This window comes from Geotrypetes seraphini, chromosome 7 (genome assembly GCF_902459505.1).
Source record: "Geotrypetes seraphini chromosome 7, aGeoSer1.1, whole genome shotgun sequence".
NCBI classification, from domain to species: domain Eukaryota; kingdom Metazoa; phylum Chordata; class Amphibia; order Gymnophiona; family Dermophiidae; genus Geotrypetes; species Geotrypetes seraphini.
Genome location: NC_047090.1, coordinates 85039628 through 85052559, shown reverse-complemented (window position 1 = coordinate 85052559; position 12932 = coordinate 85039628).

Here is a 12932-nt window from a genome sequence, read left to right as displayed (position 1 = left end):
TTGAAACTTGAAACGAGTGCCCATGAGATTGTGGGAGGGTTAAATACTCAAAACTTAGAAGAATAACAATTTACTTAAAGTTTTTGCTACGCCAGCTTTCTGGTATCTTTACATACAGTGGCGTACGTAGCATATGTAACACCCAGGGCCCATCATTTTTTGGCACCCCCCATCTGTAAGAAAAATATGATTTTTAGTAACAAACCACACGTCACACATGAGTACCTAGGAAAAGGCAGCATCTTACATATTGCAGTGAGCAGTACATCAATACACCCATTGTAAAACTAAACAAGCCAGACCAGGACAGATCAATCCTACACCTTCAATCCTAACAGAAAACCATGTCTTTCGAACACACAGAACACAGAAAACACCTTTGCCTAGTATGGAATATGTCATCACAAACTAACCCCTCACTCTTTTACAAAACTGTAGTGTGGATTTTAGCCACAGTGGTAACAGCCCTGACGCTCATAGAATTCTGAGCATCAGAGCTGCTACCACCACGGCTGGCGCTAAAAAATGCTCCACAGTTTTGTAAAAGGGGGGATAAAATAGAAATACACAACTTCAACGCTCTAGCTCAGGGGTGCCCAAACTTTTTGAGCTTGTGAGCTACTTTAAAATGACCAAGTCAAAATGATCTACCAACAATAAAATTAAAAAACACAAAGCATACTATACGCTGAGAAAATGTTAATTATCATTCCTATTCTGGGTTTTTTTCAAAGAGGTCAAGGCAGATGACTCTATGCATTGTCACCTCAGTAACAACCATACAAAAATAGACAAATATACCCTCCATCCTTTTTATTAAACCACAATAGCAGTTTTTAGTGCAGGGAGCTGCGCTGAATGCCCAGCGCTGCTCTTGACGCTCATAGGCTCCCTGCGCTAAAGACCACTATTGCGGTTTAGTAAAAGGGGACCATGTTGTAAAATATAGACAGCAGATATAAATTCAGAACTGTGCATAGTAAGTGAAGGGAAGTTTTCATCTCTGGGAATTTACCCAGTTAACTATTAAGTTATTTGGGCAAATTCCTTTGAAAACTGTGGTAATACTGCCTCCACTTTGCTAAATTTAAAATAAAATCATTTTTCCTACCTTGTCAGGTGATTTCATGAGTCTCTGGTTGCACTTTCTTCTTCTGACTGTGCATCCAATCTTTCTTCCCTTCTATCAGCCTGTATGCTTTCTCTCCTCCACACCTCATTCCCTCCCCTAACTTTTTCTTCCTCTCTCCCTGACCTTTCTTTCTTTTTTCTGTTTCTCTTCTTTCCTTCTGTTTCCCTGCCTGCCCCCTTTCTTTCTTTCTCCCTGCCGTTCCCCAAGCCACTGCCACTGCCACTGCCATCGGGGAACAGGACCTACCAATGGATAACAGGCCCCAAAGCCAAAGCCAAAGCCGACGCATGCTCTCCCTGCTTCGGGCCGATCAGTCTTCCTCTCCCCGACGTCAATTCTGCCATCGGAGAGGAAATTCCGCCCAGCCAGGCAGCGATTGGCTGGCCCGAACTTCCTATCCGACTGCAGAATTGACGTCAGGGAGAGGAAGACTGATCGGCCCGATAGATTAGATCGCCAAGACAAAGTGAGTCCTGGGTGATCGACTCACTTTGCCTTGGCGAGCTACTGGCGCCCCTGCCTTAGAACATTGCCTAGGACCCTGGGGGAGCCCGGGCTCCCTGTCAGCTCCGGGCCCCTGAATGCAGGACTGGTAGTACTGCCCTGATGGCAGCCCTGATATTCAATACTACAAGGGGGTGCTGAAAAGTTCTCAGCCCAACCAACCAGCTTCCTAAATTCTGAGTGTTATTATTTTTAGCTATTTATATACTGCCTGTTAATCATCTAGGTGGTTTACATTCAGGTACTCAGTTATTTGTTCTTATTTGTCCCAGTTGGTTCACAATTTATCTAAAGCACCTGGGACTTGCCCAGGGTCACAAGGAGCAGTGCAGGGCTTGAACCACTAGGCTTTTCCATCCTCCTGCTGCTGTAGCTGAAAAGAGTGTTACCTTATTTTGTTAAGTGCCAATTTGCAGGAATAAAATTCTCTGTTTTGACATTGTTTCAGATCATTGATTGAACCATGTTCACGTCATTCTCGTCTTGGATGGGCTGAGAACTTTTCAGCAGCCCCTCGTAGTCTGCCAGTTGCATACTAGTCAAAATAAAATCAGAAAAACAAGCGCTATATTATAAATATATTTATTACTATTAACAGCTCTGTAAAATTGTTGATCCATAATGGTAGTTTCACTGTGTAAGCCTACATCATCAATCCCAGTAGCTTCTTCCTAAAAAAAAAAAAATCTTTCTGCTTTTGCTGCCCACATTTATATTTTTTTAAAAAAAGCAGTTCCTAATTGGGACGCCTCTGTCATCTGTGCACTTGCTCTTGAGCTCTGCACTGAATGATCAATGGGGGAAACCAGGGTCAAGCCTATGAGTAAAATTAAAATAGTAAAATGTCCAAACATTTAACTGCAAATAAGAAATCTTTCTATCCGCCCACACCCTATTCTGTAATATAAAGCCAAGGGCTCAATTATTCATATACCTAAAGTAATTTGCAGGGCCCATACAAAATCTCATTTTAAATAAGAAATTACTATTTCTACACATTTATTCCACCAAATGCCGACTAATTGCTGCAATGGGCCATTATAAAGAATAATTTTCACTTAGTTAAAAAAAAAAAAATAAAAAAAGGATGAAGAGTACGTGTTCCCGTTTTGTTCTTCAGCGAAGGCTCTATTCAGTGAATCCTGAATGCACAGCCTTCCTTTGCTACATTTATTATGTTGGAGGTCAAGTATTACCCAGCGTCTTGTATTACGCTTTGCATGCTAAGTATTTCACTTCACAAATTGACCCTTCGGTGCACTTACTACATAATGCTTAAAAAACCCAGCTAAAATGCAGGACAATTAGCAATACTTTCACTCCCGCTTAACAATGAAGACACCAATGTAAGGTGATTGCATTTACAGTGCATCTTTCCACACAAAACATTTTTGACACATTAAGGTACTCCTGGGATTGTGCAGTACCAGTCATCTCTGCTGAATGGTGGCCGTCATTTGCAGAGAAAAGCCGTTACTGTATCTATTTTTTTTTTTTGTAAAGCTTAATTAAAAAGAAATTCAGCTCTCAGCTCATGAAGCACCAATTAGGATGATATTATATCCTAAAAAGGCGATCATATCCATTTCCATGTCTTTGCATCAGCTAATACAACAGGAGGGTGCAACTAAGAATGTATGCATTTGCTGTACTGTCTGAAATCCTGCAACAGCATGATCTTTATTTAATAAATGTAGGGAGAAAGGTGAGGAGGAGAGAAAGGCAAGTCTACATCTGCATGCTTCTCATCCATTCCCTCTCCCTTGTGTATGTCTCATATATTGCAACTATGCTAAAGCAGTAAAAATAAATATTAAAAAGCTTGTTTCATATCAAGTGTAATGTTTCCATTTCTGATTAGAGTTTCCTACCAGGAGCTGCAGAAAAGTTTTCAGCCCAACCAACGAAGTTGGGGCAGTCTCCATCCAGGGCTATACTCGTGGAGGGACGTAATCAAAAGAAATGCCTAAGTCCCCTTTTGGTCTAAGTCCCTAGATGCAGGGAAATGTCCATTCTCAAAAAAACCATCCAAAATTATTTTATTTTTTTTAAAAAGAATTGCCTACCTCCCAATTCATGAGGCAGAGAAACACCACTGCAAAATGTGTACATACAGTACCACATTAGAACAGATACTACTTCCTGCATGGGTAGTCAAGAAAAAACACTGTCGTTCCACTGATTGCAATTCCCAACAAGTTGTGTGTATTATTCATTGCCCATGCGGACAGTACTATGTGGGATGCACCAGCTGCAATGTTAAAATCAGAGTGGGAGAACACATTAGTAGGATTCGGTCAGCCATTCAAGAAGCACCCCTAGTGTCTCATTGGCTCACACATACAGTTAACAATCCAAAAGGGGGAGATAAAACTCACACTCTTTACCCGCTGGACTTAATAATGAGATTGAGTGGTTGGCGTTTCTTTAGAATTTTTTCATACATATTTTAGTTAATGACCCAAGCCTTTAGCCTGCTGGCAATGATTTTTGATTTCTGACTTTTTGATTCATTTTCAAATTGAGAAATACATGTACATCATCACCACGCCATTATGTTTGAAATTGAGCAATCAGGTATCACGTTTTTGATGTCATTACGTTGGCTTGTGTAACATTTTTTAAACAGGATGCCGACGGCGGTCATTATAAGTCGTATATAGGATGCTGCTGCGCAAACACTGATCAACTTTACCACGGTAAGAATTTGCTTTCCTCTTGCCAGTTAAGTTTTTGTAATAAGTACTCCCCCGATATTTGTGGGAGTTCTGTTCCAGGAACCCCTGCCAATCTGAAAAACCACGAATATGGTTTTTAGTGGGGGAGACAAGAAAAGGCAGCTGGAGAGGCAGGAGAGGGCAGCCGGAGCACCGGCAAGTGAAGGAAATCACTCGCAGTATGCTCCAACTGCCTCTTCCTGCACTAAAGTCGGGCCTCACCAATCAGGAGCTGCATGTCAAATCTTTCCTGCTGCGATCCCTCCTAACCTCCCCAGCAGGAGAGATGCCCAATCTCTCCAGCTGACACTAACCCCCTGAACCCTGAACCCCCGCGAGTACTAGCAGGAGGGAGCCAAGCCCTCCTGCTGGACAACCTCCCATTGAACCCCTTTCCCGAGCCCCCAGACCCCCTCTACAGACCGAGTCCCTCCTGGACCCTCCTCCATACTCCGTTGGACCACCCCCCAAAAACCTTAATCGATGGCCAGCTGGGTCCTCCCTCCGTCTTTCCACAGGCCCACCTTCTTCGGAATGGCTGGCTTGCCCCTTCCCGGTGCATTATGCGATGCACCAGGGAGGGGCCTAGGGTCTGATTGGCCCAGGTGCCTAAGGCCCCGCCCATAGGAGGGACCTTGGGCACCTGGGCCAACCAGAATTGGCCCAGTTGTCTAATGACACTCCTATGGACGGGGCCTTAGGCACATGGACCAACCTAAGATTAGGCATCTCTTCTGCCGGGGAGGTTATGAGGGATTGCGGCAGGAGAGATTAGGCATCTCTTCTGCTACGATCGTTAACGGTGCAGGGGGGATGGGTTGCCTGGGCTGCTGAGCTGATCGCGGCAGCCGTGATCACCTCAGCAGCCCGATTCAAAACTTATACCTATTTTGACTTGGTCTAAGTCAAAACATATAAGTTCTGTCTGGCAAACTGTCAAACCTTTTTGGTTATGGCTGCCAGACGACTTAGTCTAGGTTGGCCCACCTCCCGCCCTATCCATTCCTCCAAAAATGCCCCTTTTCACTCTAGGCATACAGAGGCAGAGTAAAGGCCTAATCTGGTTTTCATACATTTAAAACCAGTTTTGATTATCGGCACTTGGATGATCTGTCTTTTTGATCGTCCAAGTACCGACTTATGCCACTTTTTGTACTTTTTTTTAAATTATGAACCCCTTAGTCTAGTGATTTTCCACTTTTCTTGTTCTGTTGGAAAATACAGAATAAAAAAAAGTAGACAATCACTGGACTAAGAGTATAGCCCTCAATGGACACTGCCCCAACTATGTAAGTTGGGCTTTGAACTTTTCAGCGGCCTCTCATACATACTTTCTCAAGAATGACCTAAGAGAGAATATCTTATTCTTCATCTTTAAGTTGTCTTAATTCTCAGCCAGGTGAAAGTAACCAATATTTGAACAATCCCTTTCAGACCCAAATGGGCCCCGTGTTGATTTATCTTGAAGAAGCCTTCCAGTTGCTTCTGGAAGTTTCCATTTTGAGTATCAGCACTGTAACGTATGGAGTTTGCTGGCTTCAACATTTGTTCTCCTACTATAGTACAATAAGAAATTATGCAACAAAAACGGATGAGGTAGCAGAAGGAAACAACAATTTTTAGAATAAATTATGCTAAACAATAAAATATACTTTAATATGTGAACAGATACAAAATATATTATACAAAAGGAACATAATCAATGCTACATTAAAAATTAGATTCTAACAAAAACATCAAAAGTTGCATTGGCTTCCGGTAGAGGCAAGAATAATTTAAAAATTTGCCTGTATTTGTTATAAAACATTATATGGGCTTATACCAAGTTTATTTTTCAGATCATTTTGAACTAGTAGAAAACAGACGTTCTTCATGAAATGCAACTTTATTTTTTTTCCCCCCTCAATAAAAGGTTGTGCATACAAAAGATTTCTTAATAGAACCCTATCTTTTCAGGCAGGATTTTGGAACAAAAGTTTTAAGGCTCCTTTTATGAAGGCACATTAGGGCCTTAACACGTGGAATAGCGCATGCTAAAATGCCACGCGTGCTAGCCGCTACCGCCTCCTCTTGAGCAGGTGATAGTTTTTCGGCTAGTGTGCGCTAATCTGGTGCGTGCACTAAAAACGCTAGCGCACTTTCATAAAAGGAGCCCTAAGTGGTTTGTTCTTAAGTAGTTACACTTATCTGATAAATATGTATAATCTAGACAAGTTAATAATTTTATAATGTTATATTTTATATACAATGGACTGTGCTTTGTGGTATAAATTTGCTGTGTTTTTACAGTTCTTACTTTTTATTGTAAACTGCACTGAACCATGAGGTATTGCAGCATATAAATAAATTTATTATTACAGGCAGTCCTTGAGTTACAGACGCCCGACTGAATTACGACTTGTACTTAAGAATGCGATTGTGGCTTCATTTGATCTCACTGAGCAGTATTTCCAGTGGCATAGGCTCCTACACTTCTCCTGCAGCAGATTCATGAATGATGCATGGCCACATTAAGAACAATGTGTGATTGTGCATGCTGTATCTTAGAGGGAAGACTGGTAGGGAAAGTTGGCCCTATTGTCAGCTGGGAGCAGAGGTAAGCAGCGAGAATCTTAAAATCTATAAATTCTGAGTTACAGGCAAATCCGACTTAAAAATAGCTTTAAAAATGTAACTTGGACTGTTTGTATTTTAATGAAATTCCAATTTTAAAGAAAAACATGGCTATGCCTGAATTAGGGATACCTCGAAAGGAACAACTGAAAAAAACAAAAATGCGCAAGCATAATTTCATAACAATAGAATGACAATTCATAAATTGATAATATAAAATACTTTTAGGTGAAGAGTTCTGTATAGATAAGGTTACCACATGGCTCCAGAAGATTGAGCCATTCGGGTGTTACTTTCATTGAAAGTAATAGAAGTAAAACCCGGATGTCTCGATCCATCTTGCTTTTGCTGGAGCCATATGAATGTCCATATGCTAGAAGTAGAACTAGAAACAAAACATCAAAACATGTAAAACAGAGAAAAATATAAGAAGAAAATAACACTAAAAACAAACAAAAAAAAACATTTATAAAAGACAAATTCATATACATTCTTCATCTCCACTACATCCACCAGGAGGCCATTCCATACATCTACCATGCTTTCTTTTAAGAATATCCTTAGATTTCTCCTGTCCTGAGTCTATCCTCTTTCAAATTCATCTTATGCACCATTATTTCAGAGATTCATTTCAGTTGAAAGAGACTTGCCTCATGAGTATATTGGCCATGGAATGTATTTAAATATCTCTTTTCATCCAAAGTATGCATATTGAGATTTTTAAGTCTCTTCTCATATGCTTTGACTAAGACTATTGACCATTTTAACAGCTGCTCTCTCTACTGACTTCAACATGTTCATATATTTTTGAAGGTACAGTTTCCTCAGTACTCTAAATGAGGTCTCACCAGAGAAATCTATACTGAGACATTATCACCTTCCTCTTCCTGCTAGCCGTTCCTCTCACTAAGCACCCACGCTTTCTTTTCTACCTACTAAGCCACCTTAGAAACAATCATCTCCAATTCTTGCTCTTCTGTCATAAACAGAAGTACTTCACCACCTATAACCTATCGCTCTCTCAGGTTTTTGCAGCCCAAATGCTATAAGCCTACATTTTTTATTATTAAATCTTAGCTGCAAAATTATAGACCCCTGAACTCCTCCATTGCATTCCTTGAAGTCTTCCATTGCAGCCCTCAATCAGTTTATGGTTTGTTTATTTATAATCCGCCTTTTTCAAGGGGAAGTACAACAGCACACACATAATAATACTTCACAGACAGGTTATAAAAAAATCAACATATTCACCATAAAATCAAAATAAAATACCAGCCTGATAATAATAATAACAATACATTATTCCCTTCCAAAAAATAGGCTGGTGCTAGACCGAAAAGCCCATACGCTAGATTCAAATTAAATTGAAATAATGACTTAGGATCTCAAGCGCTCGCAGTTATAAGTGAACACAGAGCATAAATATTTGTTAAGGAATTCTACTTTATCCTTATCAATTTATATATGCTGTTCCCCTTCACCTTTGAGCCTCACAATGCTTCTTTTGTACTTCCTCCTATCACTAAATTATACAGTACAAAAAAAATGTCTCATCCCCACATTTTATTGCATTGGTTATCTTTTTCCCATTTGCATCTTTGCTTTACTGACTGCTTTCTCAGTATCTTGTAGCTTTTCCAGATATATTCTAACAAATGGAGTAGTCCATGTGGTGTTCCACAGGGATCTCCTTTGTTGCCATTACTTTTCCATGTTTATTTAGTGACATTGGGTCATAGACTATCATCATACAATTTAAAATTATTCAGTTATGCGGACGACATTACCATTGTAATCCCAATTAATGCTACTATTTCTGCCTCCCTTAATCAGATTCAAGACATAGGGCTCCTTTTACTAAGCTGCGTTAGGGCTTTAACGCGCAGAATAGCGCATGCTACATTGCCCCTGGTGCTACATTGGCGCATTGAGCTGGTGTTAATTCTAGCTGTATAGCTTGTGAAGTAGCGAGTCGTAATATCCTGCGTGCGCTAAAAACGCAAGCGCACCTTAGTAAAAGGAGCCCATAGTTCATGTAGTGAAAAATTGGATGAAGGAATTTAAATTAAAACTCAATACCGAAAAGACTAAGGGCTCCTTTTACAAAGGTGTGTGAGGGCCTTAACGTGCAGAATAGCACGTGCTAAAATGCCGCATGCGCTAGCCGCTACCGCCTCATCATGAGCAGGTGGTAGTTTTTGGCTAGCGCACGCTATAGCGCTATAGCGCACGCTAATCCAGTGCATGTGCTAAAAACGCTAGCGCACCTTTGTAAAAAGGAGCCCTAAGTTTTATTTTGCAACTCTAATCATATATTAGAAAATCAATTCACAATTAGATTAATTAGATGATATAACATATCTAATAGTTTCCGAATTAAGAGTGTTAGGAGTTTATTTAGATCAGACACTCTCTATGAAAATATTCACCAATGAAACGATCAAAAAATGTTTTATCATATTATGGAAACTGCGGGCAATCAAATCTTATTTTGATCAAGTATCATTTAGATTGTTGGTCCAGTCATTGGTGCTCAGCATTTTGGATTACTGCAATTCTGTCTATCTGGCAGATAATCGTAAGAACCTCACACAAATTGCAAATAATACAGAATCCTGCAGTTCACCTGATTTTCAATCTGAAGAAATCGGACTACATTTTACAATATTATAGAGTTCTTCACTGGCTTCTTCTTGAAGCAAGGGTTATGTTTAAGTTTGGAATTTTATGTTTAAAGCTCTTCGGGGACAAATTCTGGGATATCTAATGACTCAATTTAGGGTTGTTTTTTTACTACAAATTGCCCTTTATGGATTATTTCTATTTTTACTTTTCCATCGGTAAAAAAAATGAGAGCAATCCGCGGCGTTTTTCTGGCAGTTGGAACCATTAGAACCAGCAGTGGTATTGTCACACCCCTAGCCTTAAAGCTCGGTTTGTGCCAGGCAGGGGTTTGGCTAAACCTAACCCAGCCATCAGAAGGGCTAACCATTGTGACAAGCCTGAGGTAAAGGATAGGGAAAATGATATATTCCCCTTTAAGTCTCAGGCAGCTGATCTCCAGGGGGAAGAGGAATGTGAGGAGAATATCCTGGAACAGCCTCAGATCTCTTCCTCCTTCCCTGCTGACTCTCAGCTGCAGAAGCTGATTGCAGCTCCTAGGAAAGGTAGGCAAAAGTTACAGGCTGCTCCTCCCCCGCAGAGAACTGGGCGTGCCCGGCTCAATGTATTAGAGGCTGCTCTCAGGAGAAGACAGGCAGTCTACCCTGAGCCAGCTCAGGAAGGAGGTGTTCAGGACGGGGCTCCTGACCCTCACCCCTCTACTGATATAGAGATGGTGGGTTTTGACACTGACCCTGTGGCTAACCAGACAGCAGAGGTAGAACCCATGGATTGCCAGGAAACTGCTTACTTTCCTGAAGGTATGCCTATGGAGGATAATTAGGTTACTTGTTTGAAAGTGTGTTTTACTCTTCATGCTCAGAATAGCAACTGTTTGACTACTTCTCAGCAGCTGTGTGCATTTAAAATGAAGAAGAATAGTAGGGCTGGACTTTTGTTTCTGTGCAGCCTGAAAGAAAAACGTTTTTTTTTTTAAGCTGAATAACTGCACTGCTTAAGTTTATATTTTGTGTTGTTGTTTGAACACTGTGGAGTGAGGAAGTAGTTGGGGAAGAATCCACTTGTCATCCTTGGTAGGGATTGCGGGGCCATTTGTGGCATTCTGTGTTAACAGAAGTAATTGGTGGATTCGGCTACTCCCCTCCCCCCACCAGCTTCTTTCAAGTTGGCTGGGGCCAAGCCTGCCTTAACCTAGGCTTGGACACCACACTGATTGGGGACTGGAGAAGCAGTGGTGTTGTGTTGGCTGCCTCTTTTGCAAAGGCAGAATTTGGAAGTTAATGTGCTTATACTTACCTGCATGAAGGTGGGAGCTGTGAGATACTATTCCAGTCATTTACCAATAAACCAAGGTTGGAATTATTTTGGGAATCAACTCTTTTGTATCCTGTTTTCACTTTATTTGAACTTTGAGACCAGCAGGACTTCCAGCTTTATGGAAGCACGTCGGAGGTGAGCTATAGTGTGCAATGGCCGGAGCCTAACATATCCACAGGCGACGGCATCGCCACAGTATGTACCGTGTATGTTTTTTTGCGTATCCCCCTCATGGTTCAGCTGTATGAGTTATTTCAATATCTTTGTGATTTTCACTCACACTTGACTTTGTTATACTTTGTTTCTAGGTGTGTTTGTACATCACCAACTTACAACAGTTACTAAGTGCTTTAAGGGATTCCTATAAAATTCAATATCGGGTCTCCTGAAGCAGGAATCGAAACGGGGCCATGTTGGGACCCCACTATTCTCTACAAGATAAGTTAAAGCATTACAGTCAATTAACAAGAGTGATGTTTGCTTCATAAGTTATAAGAAGAAAGAACACCAAACATTTTTTAAGAGTGTTTTGAAAGACTTTGATATTTATTTATTTATTTAAGACCTAAGCTTGGAGTGTGATCATCATTTGAAGCAATTGCAATGACTGGAAGGTGAACTCTTTATTACCTCTAGGGGTTTTTTTAACCTTCCTTGCAGAGTTTCATTTCTCTGAGCAATTAACAACTTTTTGATCACCCTCCATAGACAGGTCACTTATTTAAGTAAAGTCAGTTTACATATTATGGTAGTTATATCAGCAATTTTCTGACTTTCCAATTTTTCAGTCACTATCCCTGTAATCTCTGAAGGAAACTAATTTGTACCTTTGATCAGGGCATTATGGCATCCATGGGGTGGGAAGCGCATTCATACAATGATCAACAGGCAAATGATTTATTGGCTTCTTTCCACTTATTCACGTCAGAAGACACCGTTACCATTCCTACAGATTGGGACCATATAGAGACTTTACAAAAATGCATTGTGCGAGCTGACCTACATGCGGCCACCTTGGCAGAATATTGTCGCCTTAAGAGGATCCCACGAGGCCTGAGAATGAGGACAGCACCCAGGCTTTTCCTTGATAATATGACCTTTTTGGACAAATGGAATGCAGTACTTAACAAGTGTTCTCTAGATTTAATGCTTCTAGTGAATGAAACTACTATAACAGAATTACAAACATACAACAGTGAGTTTCAACAAGCTAAGGAGAGTTTAAAACCTAGTGGGAACTTGGATGAATACAACCAGAAGTTGTCAGAACTCAACCTTAAAATAGATGCATTTAGAGAAGATCTACGTAAATCTAAGATCAAAAAATTACGTTGAGACGAGTTAGACTATACAAAGGGATTTGTGTATTCATGGATGGATAAATCCAGCAATAACAAACACAGGAAACGACCCACATACACACAGACTTCTTCTGACACCTCTGATGATGACAAAAAATTATCTACTGGTTCTAAACAAAATCAATCGGTCCATTTTCAGGGGGGACCCTTATCAAATACCTGCAGACCAGCCAGAACAAAAAACACCAGAACTCAACCATAGCATCTAATGTATTTAACCTCTCACATAGAGCTTTAACCACAGTAGAATTATTTGTGTTAAATAAAGGGTTGTCTTTTGTGCCCACTAATCCGTATTATTCACTAGACACTAGGATAGCCATATTTAAATTTATCAGGAAATGCAAACTTAAACATGTTTTTTCACCAAGAAGAGACATCCAGTGACTTATCAACTCCCAGTGACAACACATTAAGAATTAAATCAACGTGGTGCCCCCCAGGGGTAGTGGATCCGCACATTCAATCTTTTGAAAATTTAGTATTAAAAGATATAAGCTCTTTAGAACAGAACCCTTTTAGAGTACAACACAATCTGTCACGGGCACAGCAGAAAGCTCTTCAATCACTCACCACTGACCACAGTATTGTTATCCGTCCTGCAGATAAAGGGGGAGGAGTAGTACTTTTAGATGTATATCAATATGTGACAGAAGCTGATCGGCA